The sequence below is a fragment of the Arachis stenosperma genome, chromosome 1, assembly GCF_014773155.1.
Source record: "Arachis stenosperma cultivar V10309 chromosome 1, arast.V10309.gnm1.PFL2, whole genome shotgun sequence".
NCBI classification, from domain to species: domain Eukaryota; kingdom Viridiplantae; phylum Streptophyta; class Magnoliopsida; order Fabales; family Fabaceae; genus Arachis; species Arachis stenosperma.
The window spans coordinates 19,978,638-19,991,588 of record NC_080377.1 but is presented as its reverse complement, the minus strand read 5'-3'; the positions used below and the strand labels follow the sequence as shown (position 1 = coordinate 19,991,588).

Below are 12,951 nucleotides of genomic sequence, written 5' to 3'. Positions count from 1 at the left end.
AAGAATGACTTTTCATAAACCTACTTATCCTATGTACTTTTGTTTAATTGACATGTTCTCCTTTAATTCCACTTAAAAAAGTAAACTAAGGATAAAACTGTTTCCAAACCATTCCAAGAAGAGAAAAGAATTTTGCCTGAGCTTTCTATTCAATATAATTTCGTATTCGTATTATATTGCAACAATATCGACTCGTTAAAGTCTAGGGTCAGCATTTTTTTAACAATTTAGCGAGTATTTAACCATAAAAAAGTGAATAATTTTTTATTATTAGATATAATCTTATACTATTAAAAACATTATTGATAATCAATTGATAATTATAAAACACAAAATTTACTGGCCTCCTTGCACTTTTTTTTTTTCCTTTGACAAAAAGTAGCCTCATGCTAGCACATATTATTTTCTTTCCTTCGCTTTCACTCTAACCGATAGGGCAAGTGTGTGCAATGCAACCACTTATAAGTCATAATCATAAGTCGTTAAAGCCTAAAAATCATCATGACATTGAACCTTAAAGCAACTCAAAGAGTAATGCACACACCAAAATGATCGAACCAACCGAAAGGCCAAGCATTATTGAGATTAATAATTATAATGATAATGATAATGATAATGATAATAACCTTAAGAACAAAATGATACAAGCAAACAATGTAAATAAATGTAATGTATGCCCATAGCAGGGCCCAAAGAAAAATTTAAAAAGATAAAAAGGAATTATACAAGAATATGACAACAGCAAAAGGAGAGTGTGGTGTTTAGATGATGAAAACAAGAGCCGCACAGCTCAATGCCAAGAATCCCATCACCTTCTTCAAGCTCCTGATACTTTCTGCTCCACTCTGCAAATCAAAAGGCGGACAAATTCAGATTCCAAATATTATAGAGATTAATATTTAATTTCGTTTTTAAAATAATTTATTTTTTAAATTGATTTTAGAAATTTTTTTAATTAAATTAATCGCTAAAATATTTCGTTAGTCAAATCAGACATGTTGTCAATTAAATAATGACACATGTGACAATACTACATTATTGTTTCTAATTATACTAGATGTACATTAAAATTAATTACTAATATAAAATATATATTAAAATATAAATTAAATAATATATATATTTATATACCAATATAATATCATTAATTTTAATATATAAATAGTATTTTCTTTTCCTTTAAGTCCTCGAGATACAAATCTCATATTAAAAAGAACCTAAATACTGTTAAAATTTAAAATTAACATATGTTACTTTAAGAATCCCCTCCCTCCCCCCCAACGAAACAAAGAATCCAACAACGGTCGTTTGGGTCTCCAATAAAAATCCAACTGATACGATCTGGTTAAGGGATAGAAGAACACGTTGCTACATCATTTTAACTTTATAAAATTATAATAGAATTAAAAAATCAATTATTAAATTAAGAATAAAAGAAAATTAACGAACGTACGTCGTCGTTAAGAAGCAGCAGGACCAGGAGACAAAGAATCTTCGCTGGGTCCAGGAGCTCCTGTTGGTGGAGCTGGAGGACTAAGCAACGACGGTGCCGGTGCCGGAGCACCGTTTTTCTTACTCTTCTTTCCGTTCTTAGGTTTCGTCGGCGCTGGAGCAGGAGCCACGGGGGTGATTGGCGCCGCGACTGGAGGAGAGCTCACTGGAACAGGTGCCGGTGGAGAACTCACCGGAACCTGTGCTGTCGGCGGAGTGCTCAGAGGAGTCGCCGCCGGAGGGTTGGTTGCCGGAGCAGGAGCAGCAACATTTGTTGCCGGAGATAAAGCTGCTGGCTTGGGAGAAGCAACCGGAGCTGGTGATTTAGGTTTGTAAGGGGTTTGTGCGGGAGAAGAAACTGGAGTGGTGGTGGCCGGAGTTGTTGTTAATGCGGTCGGAGAGGCCGCCGGAGACTGGGCTCCTACTCCGGCAACTACAATACAGAGCAATGCGAGAGAAAGAAGAGTGTTACCTTCCATTTTTTTTGGTGGGGTTGAGAGTTGAGAGTGTTTAAGTGTTTGTAAGTGTGAGAATGGAGAGGTGAGAAGGGATAATTGTAGAAGAAAGGTTTATATAGGCAAGATTCTTTGTACCGATGATGTGATTAGCATTCATCATTGTTTCGGAACTTAAGAAGATGGACACAGTTTGTTTACTTGTCGTGTTCAAATAAAATAAAATAAAATGATAAATAAAGATTTTTTTTATTTTAATTTATAGAAACTAATTTAAAAGTAGAAAAATAACATCTGTCATTCTAAAGTATATTATAATATATTATATAAAATATTTTGTATAATTTAAAAAGTTAAAATATTAAATAAGCTCATTTATATATTAATATTAATAAAATATTGACATATTATTATAATTTTATCTAATTTTTTATATATACTATATTTTTATATATAACAAAACATTAAGATTTTTGTATCTATATTTCATTATTTTGAGTCCCGTTGACCCCTTGTGTACTTGTCAATATATGCATTCATCGTAGTTCAGAAACAGAGGCATTTTGCCTATCCATTTGGACAGCTCATTGGAATATGAAAATACAGTACCATCGTATCCGCACGTATTCATCCCGCCCTATTCAATCGGTCCAGGTAATTACCCGACTCGATATGGGACTGGTTTTTATTTGTGTGGATTCTTTAGCCAGGAAAAATAGGGTTGGATTTTCGGTGTACCGGAGCTATTATATATATTCTAAAATTAACTATTAAAATCAACTACTAATAATTTAATATAAAAAATATTTTAAAATAAAAATATATATTAAAAATAAATTAAATTTTATATATTATATATAAATATATTAATAATTAATTTTAATAATTAATTTTAGTGTATAAATAATATTTTTATATATATAATATAAAATTAATTTAAAAATATATATTTAACTTTGATAGCATATGACGTATATTTTTAATTTAATTTATATTTAAATAATGTCTAAAATTTTATAAATTTTGAAAGTTAATTTTTTTATATTAAATTTTAAGGTAGTATATACCAGCGAAAATACGTTTAGAGTACATATTTTTATTACCTATGAATAATAGTAATGTAAATTCTATATAAAATAAGTTAAAGTACATATTTTTATTGCTGTATAATTTGTATTCTCTATTTATTTTAAGGGTATTTTTAAGTTGTGCTTGTTATTTGTCTAATAATATTATTTTTTATCAAGATTTATAAGGATGCTTAAGAAATTACGGTACAACATTATACGAAAATCTCCAAAAGATGCCAGAACTAATGTCGAAACTGAAAATTAGATATCCTTCAATTGTATCATTGAGTCATGTTGTAAATTTTTTGTCACAAAATTACTAGTTTATGAATTCAATTAAGTCTCAATATTAATTCTTTTTGTAAAATATAATTCTAAATATTTTCATATTGCCTTAAGGTTGGGTCAATAACTAGAGGAGCTCAGACATCATGTGAGCAACCATGTGATAAAGCTCCTCCAATTTCGTCCTCAGTTAATAGAGCTCCGGCATCCTATATCAATGAACCGTTTCGTGCACTGCGCAACAATCAAAGGCTTGCGCAGTCAAGCAGTGCTGATGACCCTCAAACTCCCACAGAACGCATAGAGACTCGGTATCTCGCGGAAGTGGCTGATCATGAATTAGAGGATGAGGATTATGACCAGGAGGCGGATGAAGTTCCATCATTTGATGACCACATCGACCACTTATTTGCTGTCCAAGAAGCCGAAGATCAGCACAACAACGAGAAACGCAAAAATACAGATTTCTGGGGAGTTAATGTTATCGGTAAACTTTTTTTCTCCTATTTTTGTAAACAATTATCTTTAAAGTCCTTTTACTTCTATTTTTCTTTTGTGCAATGATTAGATAGTAATTTTATTTCCCATACACTTCTTAGAGGACGGCGTGAGAAAAGTTTTTAGGCTGAGCATGAAGGAGGCTATAGCGCTTTCTTCCAATACAAAGATAGTACTCCCATTTAACAAAGAACTGCAATCGATTGGTCAGGCAGCTGAATTATTCAGTGGTTCCTTAGGGAGTTTGGGTGCGGATTATTCCCAGTTTCCCATATATGCAGAGAGTTGGAAGCATGTGAACAAAGCTAAAAAGGAACATGCATACGACATGATTAAGGTACATCTTTAAGTTTCAACAATTTAAGCAATTTTTGTATTTCGTTTCTTTTTTTGTAAGATCTTTTGCATGGGTAAATTATATGGTTGGTAAAATTTTCAAATTTTATTTTTCACATATTTATTTAAGAACTTCTATTTTATATGTAATTGCGACTGCTTGTACTGGATTTGAGTGTCATACTTTATCAATTTAAATTAGCTTATAATGGTTGTGGATATTTTTCAAATTATCAGTCTTATGCTTATTAGTTGGTCTTGATTAATGACAATGTCAACTAATTGCAGTGGGTCTTTCACTATGAGGACGATGCTGGAGGAAAAATAAAGCACGGAATTATGAAGAGGATAGGAAAGAACTGGAAGGATACAAGACACAACTTGTATCATAAGTGTTACAAAGAAACAAGGACTTATGAGAAAAATCTTGAGCATCACCCGAAAGGAATAGAAGAAAATGAATGGAAACGGTTCCTTAACTATCGCCAGAAGGAAGAAACAAAGGTAAGCCTTGGTATTATTTATTATTTCCACAAAAACATATATGTGTATATATATTACACCCCTTACGTTTTATATTCAACATCTCTTTCTCATTTATATTTGTTCTGTTATTTGTTCATAGAAAAAGTGTAAACGAAACACTTTAAATCGGGGCAAGCAACTTTACACACATATTGAAGGCTCCAAAACATTGATAAGAAAAAAAGACGAAGTGGTAATAAGTAATTATTTGCATTAAGATTTTGATTAATCTTCCTGAATATGTTATTGTTGTTTACATAATTGTGTCGATATCAATTATATAAGAGAAAGAGCAAGGAAGGTCCGTTGGTAGAGGAGAGTTGTTTATCATGACTCATAAGAAAAAAATTGGCTCGTATATTCATCCCGATGCGCGTGTTGTTAGTGTAAGTCATGTCTGAAAATTTTAAACTTAGCTTACTATATATATCGTGCTACTGCTAACACATGCCTTTCCAATGTGTTGTACATTTGTAGGAAGTAATTGCAAATGTTGAGAGGCAGGATGAATCCTCTAAACACCTTTCACAAAATGATTCGCTAGCACAAGTTCTCGAAAATGAGCACCCAGGACGAGTTCGTGCCCTAGGTGCTGGACCATGTCCCACCCAAGCCTTTGATAACGCTGCTGGACAACCGTCAGATTCTGCAGAGCCCAATGAAGAATACGAGAGGAGGATTGCAAAATTGACGGCTAAACTAGAAGAAAAGCAAGCAAAGAGACAGTCGATACATAAGGTCTTGGGATATCTAGTCCAACAACAAGGAGGCAATTTGCCAGGTGAGGTTACTGCAGAGCTGACTTTTTGGGCAGTACACCGGACTCATCATGCGCAGGGCCATCTTCATCTGACAATCATGACCCGGAACAAAAATTTTGAATTTCAATCAATGTTCTTAGATACTTTTGCATTTAAGTTGGTTTAGTGCTTTATGCTTATTTTCTTCAAGTTAAGCATTCTTACTTTATTTTGGATGATGTTATGACAATCTCATTATATATGTTATGTTTGCATATATATAATTTGGTTTGTTATGTTATTTGGTTGTTTTATTTGGTTGTAATTTCTTTAAATTAATTGAAAATAAAAAATTAAAGTTTAATAAACAAACGTTTTCAAAAGAGGCAAAATAATAAAAAACCTAAAATTTTAATGGGAATTTTGAATTTAGCGGCGGTTATCACCGGCCACAAAATGGCTTCGTTTTCAAATCACTGGCATTTAGCAGCGGTTGCAAACCGCCGCAAAATTGGGAATATCATTTTTTACCCTCATACTGTAGCGGGTAATAACCGCTGCAAAACCAATTCACATTTCGCGGCGGTTATTCTAACAGTTGAAAAAAATTGTCGCTAACCATTTTTCCGTGTTCCATCTTCCGGCAATTCAAAATCGTAGCAAAACAGTTCCAGAAATCGCCGCAAAGTGTCAAAATTGTTGTAGTGAAAACCTCCCATTTGTCCTTAATAATCTTTTTGTTAGACTAAATGTATACTTAATAAAAAAATTTTGATAGATTTAATTTTATAATATGAAAAAAATTAATTCCTAATAAAGAATAGATAGATAAATTGGTTTTTATGATTTAAAAATTTATACAATATAACCATTCAATTTTACTTTTTTCTTTAAAAATTAAAGATTAATAGTTCTTTTTGACAGAAAAACTAATTTATTTTATACAAAATTTGTTAAAGGAAATGAGAGAGACTACTACCGTTAAAATAAGTTAAAATAAATAGACTCATAAAAAAGGACGAGTTAAGCTATTAAAAATATGACTTATTTAAAATTATGTTGATTCATTATAAAAAATTTGTTGAAAAACGATAATAAAACTGGCAGTTAAACTCTCAATAATGTAAGAAATTAATGATAAAATTGACGTTTCATGTTGTTAGTTTTAATTTTTGTTATTTTTTAAAAAATCTAATACAATTGATGACTTCTATTTTTAATAAAATAGACGGTCTGACCATCAATATTATTATATAAAATTAATTAAAATATTATTATTAGCTATTATGTTTATTTTTTATTTTTGTTTGTCATTTTAAATTTAAAAAACGAAGGTCTAACTATCGATTTTAATATACTGACACATTTTTTGTTTTAATTAATGATTCATATTTGAAAATAATGAACAATTGATACATCAAATAAACTTTTAAATTTATTAGAAATAAATTTTATATTAAAACTTGTTCATACCCTGGCCCAATGATAAGGGCCCAGGTCCAACTAAAAGGCCTAATCCGATAGATTAAGCCTAGCTAAGCACCGACCTTCACATAAGAAGTCGGTGTCCACTACGACTTGCTCTAAAGAAGTCGGACATGAGATTAGCTGGCAGATAAGCACTCATTCAAAAGAGTAACCGCCCCTAAAATCTCTCTAACCGCTTCATAAAGCCATATCTTAACCTCCCTAAGATAATGGGACGGTTAACATCCTAAAGATACGGCACTACTCTAACGGTGGTTATTGGCTCACCACTATAAATACACTGACACTCCTCAGGTATCCCTAAGCCCAATACTCTCTAGGCCTGCTCACACCCTTGCTAACTTAGGCATCGGAGTGTCTTTGCAGGTACCACCCCCCATTCACTCGCGAACACAAGTCGGACGGAGTCTCCCGAGCTGCATACACCGACGGAAACTTCCTCCTTCACACGTTTGGGCCAGCCAATGCCATCCGTTCAATTAATCTCCGGTTACCCACCGTAACATTGGCGCCGTTGCCGGGGACCCGAGAGATCATCCATTGATGGCGGATAGATCCCACGAAGAAGGCCATGCGGAAACAGATTTCGAACAAGAGAATCTGGACGCAGGTAATAACAATGTGGACTTAACCCTCCACCAAGAGGTTAACGATCAATAGAGAGAAGGCACCTCCGGGGTAAAAAACCCGAAGGCAAACCCCTCAGACGAGCGAGAATCAGAAAAAGGCGGACCATCCCACGTAACTGAACTAATGGGGTTAGTCCACAGCCGTCTGGAGCAGTTAGAACAAGAGCGGGAGCGACAAAAGGAAACAGAGAAGTATCTAAAAGAGGAGATGGAACGGCGAAAAGAGTTAGAAAGGAAACTCTCAAAGCTGGAATCTTCCCTCAAGAATCACAACTCCCGCGACGAACAAGAAGAGTCGCTTTTGGGTGAAGAGGATCCTTTCAGCGAGGACATAATGAGGGCAAAAGTTCTGAGAAACTTCAAAAGCCCGGATATGGACCTCTACGACGGAACCACGGATCCAAAGCATCACCTAAGCAACTTCAAAAGTCGGATGTACCTAGCTGATGCTTCCGACGCTACGCGATGCAAGGCCTTCCCGACCACTTTATCAAAAGCAGCGATGAAGTGGTTCGACAGCCTTCCCCCAAGATCGATCACCAGCTTTGAAGACCTCTCAAGGAAATTTTTGATGAGGTTCTCAATTCAGAAAGACAAGGTAAAACATGCGCCGAGCCTCCTGGGAATAAAACAGGAGGTCGGAGAGTCTTTGCGAGCCTATATGGAAAGGTTCAACAAAGCATGTTTGGAGATCCAAGACTTGCCCACAGAGGCAGTCATAATGGGGCTAGTCAATGGGCTCAGAGAAGGTCCCTTCTCACAGTCCATATCTAAAAGGCACCCCGTTTCTCTAAGTGATGTACAAGAGAGAGCTGAAAAGTACATCAATATGGAAGAAAACGCCAAGTTAAGAGACCTGAGTGGACGACCTGGGCCCCCTCCCTTAGCAAAAGAGAGGGAAAGGGAAACCAAGAAAAGAGAAGAGCTCAGTCTCGAAAGGCCAAGAAAATATCACTCTTATACTCCCCTGAAAGTTTCTATAGTGGATGTATACAGAGAGATTTGCAACACTGAAAGACTGCCACCCCCTAGACCCATTAAAAATAAAAAAGGGGGGAGCCGCAGCGACTACTGCGAGTACCATAAAATATATGGTCACTCCACTAACGACTGTTACGACCTCAAGAATGTGATAGAAAAGCTGGCTAGAGAAGGTCGGCTTGATAGATATCTCATAGAAAGGTCGGACAGTCACGGAAAGAGAAAGCGAGATGATATGGATAGAAGAGACCCACCACCGCAGACCCCAGAGAGACATATCCATATGATCTCAGGAGGATTTGCGGGAGGGGAACTCACCAAATCCTCTCGCAAAAGACATCTCAAAAGAGTCTACCAGGTCGGGGAAGAGTCACCCGACCTTCCTACCATTTCATTCACAAAAGAAGATGGGCAAGGAATAATCCCTGGACACGATGATCCAGTGGTAATAACTATGATCCTAGCAAATGCCCATCTCCACAGAACCCTAGTAGACCAAGGAAGCTCGGCGGACATTCTCTTCAAGCCTGCTTTCGACAAGCTAGGGTTAGATGAGAAAGAATTAAGAGCCTACCCCGACACCCTATATGGATTAGGGGACACGCCAATAAAACCACTAGGATTTTTACCCTTTCACACTACTTTTGGAAAAGGGGAAAAATCAAAAACTCTGAGTATAGACTTCATAGTCATCGATGTGGGGTCAGCATATAATGCCTTAATCGGCAGAACTACCCTAAATCGGCTCGGAGCAGTGGTATCTACCCCTCACCTCTGCATGAAATTCCCGACCTCAGCGGGAATAGCAACGGTAAGGGGAGATCAAAAGCTAGCAAGGAAGTGCTACAATGAAAGCCTAAACCTAAGGGGAAAGGGCAGAAAAGTTAACACAATAGAGCTCGGCGGTGCAAAAGCCAGAGAAGAGCTGCGACCACAACCGGGAGGAAAAACCGAGGAAATACAGGTTGGTGAAGAGGAAGGGAAAAACACTCATATAGGAGCCAACCTAGGGAAAACTCTAAAACAAGGGTTGACTAAGCTCCTAAGAGATAATTCCGACCTCTTCGCCAAGAAGGCCTCCGACATGCCTGGGATTGACCCCGAGCTCATGTCCCACAAGCACTCGGTTTATCCAGGATCCCGACCTGTACAGCAAAGAAGACGCAAGCTCGGCCCTGAACGAGCCCTAATAGTGGAAGAACAAGTACAGGCGCTCCTGGAAGCCGGCTTTATTAGAGAGGTCAAGTACCCAACATGGCTAGCCAATGTAGTGCTAGTCAAAAAACAGAATGGTAAATGGAGAATGTGCGTCGACTATACTGACCTAAATAAGGCATGTCCTAAGGACCCTTATCCCCTACCAAGTATTGATACCCTAGTGGACTCCAGCTCGGGGTACCAATACTTGTCATTCATGGACGCCTACTCGGGATATAATCAAATTCTGATGTATGAGCCCGACCAGGAGAAAACATCATTCATCACACCCCGAGCTAACTATTGCTACGTGGACATGCCATTCGGATTAAAGAATGCAGGAGCCACATATCAAAGGTTGATGAATAAAGTGTTTTCCTCTCACCTGGGGACCCTGATGGAAGTATACGTCGACGACATGCTAGTAAAAACCAAGAAAGAAGTCGACCTCTTATCCGACCTCTCACAAGTCTTTGACACCATAAGGTTGCATGGGATGAGACTAAATCCGGCAAAATGCGCCTTCGCGGTGGAGGCAGGAAAATTTCTAGGATTTATGCTAACACAGAGAGGGATTGAGGCCAATCCCGATAAATGTAGAGCTATCCTAGAAATGAAAAGTCCGACTTGTTTGAGAGAAGTCCAGCAGCTCAATGGCCGACTTGCAGCCCTCTCCAGATTTTTGGCAGGATCGGCACTAAAATCCCTTCCACTATTTTCCTTATTAAGAAAGGGATGCCAATTCGAATGGACTCCGGAATGCGAGGAGGCGTTCCAAGAGTTCAAAAAATTTTTGAGCCAACCTCCTATCTTGACCCGACCAGTACCAGGGAAAGACCTCGTTTTATACTTATCCGTAGCAAACAGGGCTGTCTCGTCAGCCCTGATAAAAGAAGACGAGGTCGGACAACACCCAGTCTACTTCATCAGTAAGGTCCTACAAGGCCCTGAACTAAGGTACCACAAACTTGAAAAGTTTGCCTACTCCTTAGTGATAGCCTCACGAAGGCTACGACCTTACTTTCAGGCTCACACAATAAGAGTCCGCACTAACCAACACATGAAGCAAATCCTCCAAAAGACGGATGTTGCAGGGAGAATGGTTCAATGGGCAATAGAGCTCTCCGAATTCGATCTAAGATATGAAACTCGGACAGCAATTAAAGCTCAATGCCTCGCCGACTTCATAGCAGAATACGCAGGGGACCAAGAGGAAAAGCCGACTACATGGGAACTCTATGTAGACGGATCCTCCAACAAAACGGGAAGCGGCGCAGGCATAATATTGGTAGATGAAAGAGGAACTCAGATTGAGGTTTCTCTAAAATTTGAATTCCCAGCCTCAAATAATCAGGCAGAATATGAAGCCTTGATTGCTGGGCTAAAATTAGCAGAAGAAGTCGGTGCCACAAAAGTGATGATATACAGCGACTCGCAAGTGGTGACCTTCCAAATAAGTGGAGAGTATCAGGCAAAGGACCCAAACATGAAGAGGTACTTGGAAAAAAACTTTGGAATACCTTGGGCGCTTTGCAGAAACCGAGGTAAAACACATAACTCGGGATCTGAACAGCAGAGCAGATGCCCTATCCAAGTTAGCAAGTACCAAACCAGGAGGGAACAATAGAAGCCTGATCCAAGAAACCCTCCAGGAACCCTCAGTGATAAAAGATAAGCAAGAGGTACTTGAAGTAGTCGGCTTAAACCTCGGATGGATGAATCCCTTAGTCGAATACTTGAAATTCGACATCCTCCCTAAGGAGGAAAAAGAAGCCAAAAGAATCCGAAGGGAAGCACAGCATTACACTTTGGTGAGAAATGTCCTTTACCGAAGAGGGATATCGACACCATTGTTAAAATGCGTACCGACCTCAAGAACCACCAAGGTGTTGGAAGAAGTACATAGTGGGATCTGCGGAAATCATCTCGGAGCAAGGTCACTAGCCAGAAAAGTAATCCGAGCTGGATTCTACTGGCCGACCTTGCAGAAAGATGCCACAGAATTTGTGAAAAAATGTCAACCGTGTCAGATGCATGCAAATTTCCACGTGGCTCCACCAGAAGAGCTCATTAGCATCACTTCTCCATGGCCTTTTGCAAAATGGGGAATGGATTTGTTAGGTCCTTTTCCCCAAGCGCCAGGACAAGTCAAATACTTGATCGTGGGAATAGATTACTTCACAAAGTGGATAGAAGCAGAACCATTAGCTACTATCACCGCTCAAAGAAGTCGCAGGTTCCTCTACAAAAATATCATCACAAGATATGGGATACCTTATTCCATTACTACGGATAATGGAACCCAATTCACCGACACTACCTTCAGAAGCTTAGTAGCCAGTATGAAAATCAAACATCAGTTCACCTCGGTAGAGCACCCACAAGCCAATGGGCAAGCCGAGGCAGCCAACAAAATCATACTGGCAGGACTAAAAAAGAGACTACAGGAAGCAAAAGGAGCTTGGGCTGAAGAGCTCCCTCAAGTGCTATGGGCCTACAGGACAACAACCCAATCCGCCACGGGAGAAACACCTTTCCGACTAGTTTATGGCGTGGAAGCCATGATTCCAATAGAAATCAATGAGCAAAGCCCAAGGGTAATTCTCCATGACGAGGTCGGAAATGTACAGGGACACAAAGAAGAGCTCGACTTGCTCCCCGAAGTCCGAGAAGGTGCCCAGATAAGAGAAGCTGCGTTGAAGCAAAGGATGACTACAAGGTACAACAAAAAAGTCATTCGAAGAACATTTGCTCCAGATGATTTGGTCTTGATCAGAAACGACATTGGAGTCAACAAATCAGGAGAAGGAAAGCTCGCCGCAAATTGGAAGGGACCATACAAAGTCAATGAAGTTTTAGGAAAAGGTTATTATAAAGTAACCGACCTGAACGGCACTGAGCTACCAAGGTCGTGGCATGCTTGTAACATGAAAAGGTACTACAGTTAAAAGCGAACTCTACTCCCTGATGTACTCTTTTTCCAACTTCATGATTTTTTCCCAAAAGGGTTTTTTCTGGAGAAGGGTTTTTAACGAGGCATCATAGTAGAGACTAAGGGAAAAATAGGCTATCAAGACCCTTAGTAGCAAAAGAAGGTACCTCCCCAATTAATAAAGATCTTTTTTCACAATATCTCTTATAATATCCTTCTTTATTTTTCTAAGTCTTTCTACGAAACGCGCTGACTTAAGCTCGACAAAGCGTGAAAATCCCATGAACCGACCTAGATGGTCGTCAGGATAAAACGACGAGGTAC

General features: G+C 38.2%; 1 pseudogene; it reads right to left on the bottom strand.

Moving 5' to 3' along the window:
• Positions 1-559: 559 nt before the first annotated feature.
• Positions 560-2,075, bottom strand: LOC130941618 (lysine-rich arabinogalactan protein 18-like; annotated as a pseudogene).
• Between the last annotated feature and the right edge of the window lie 10,876 nt (positions 2,076-12,951).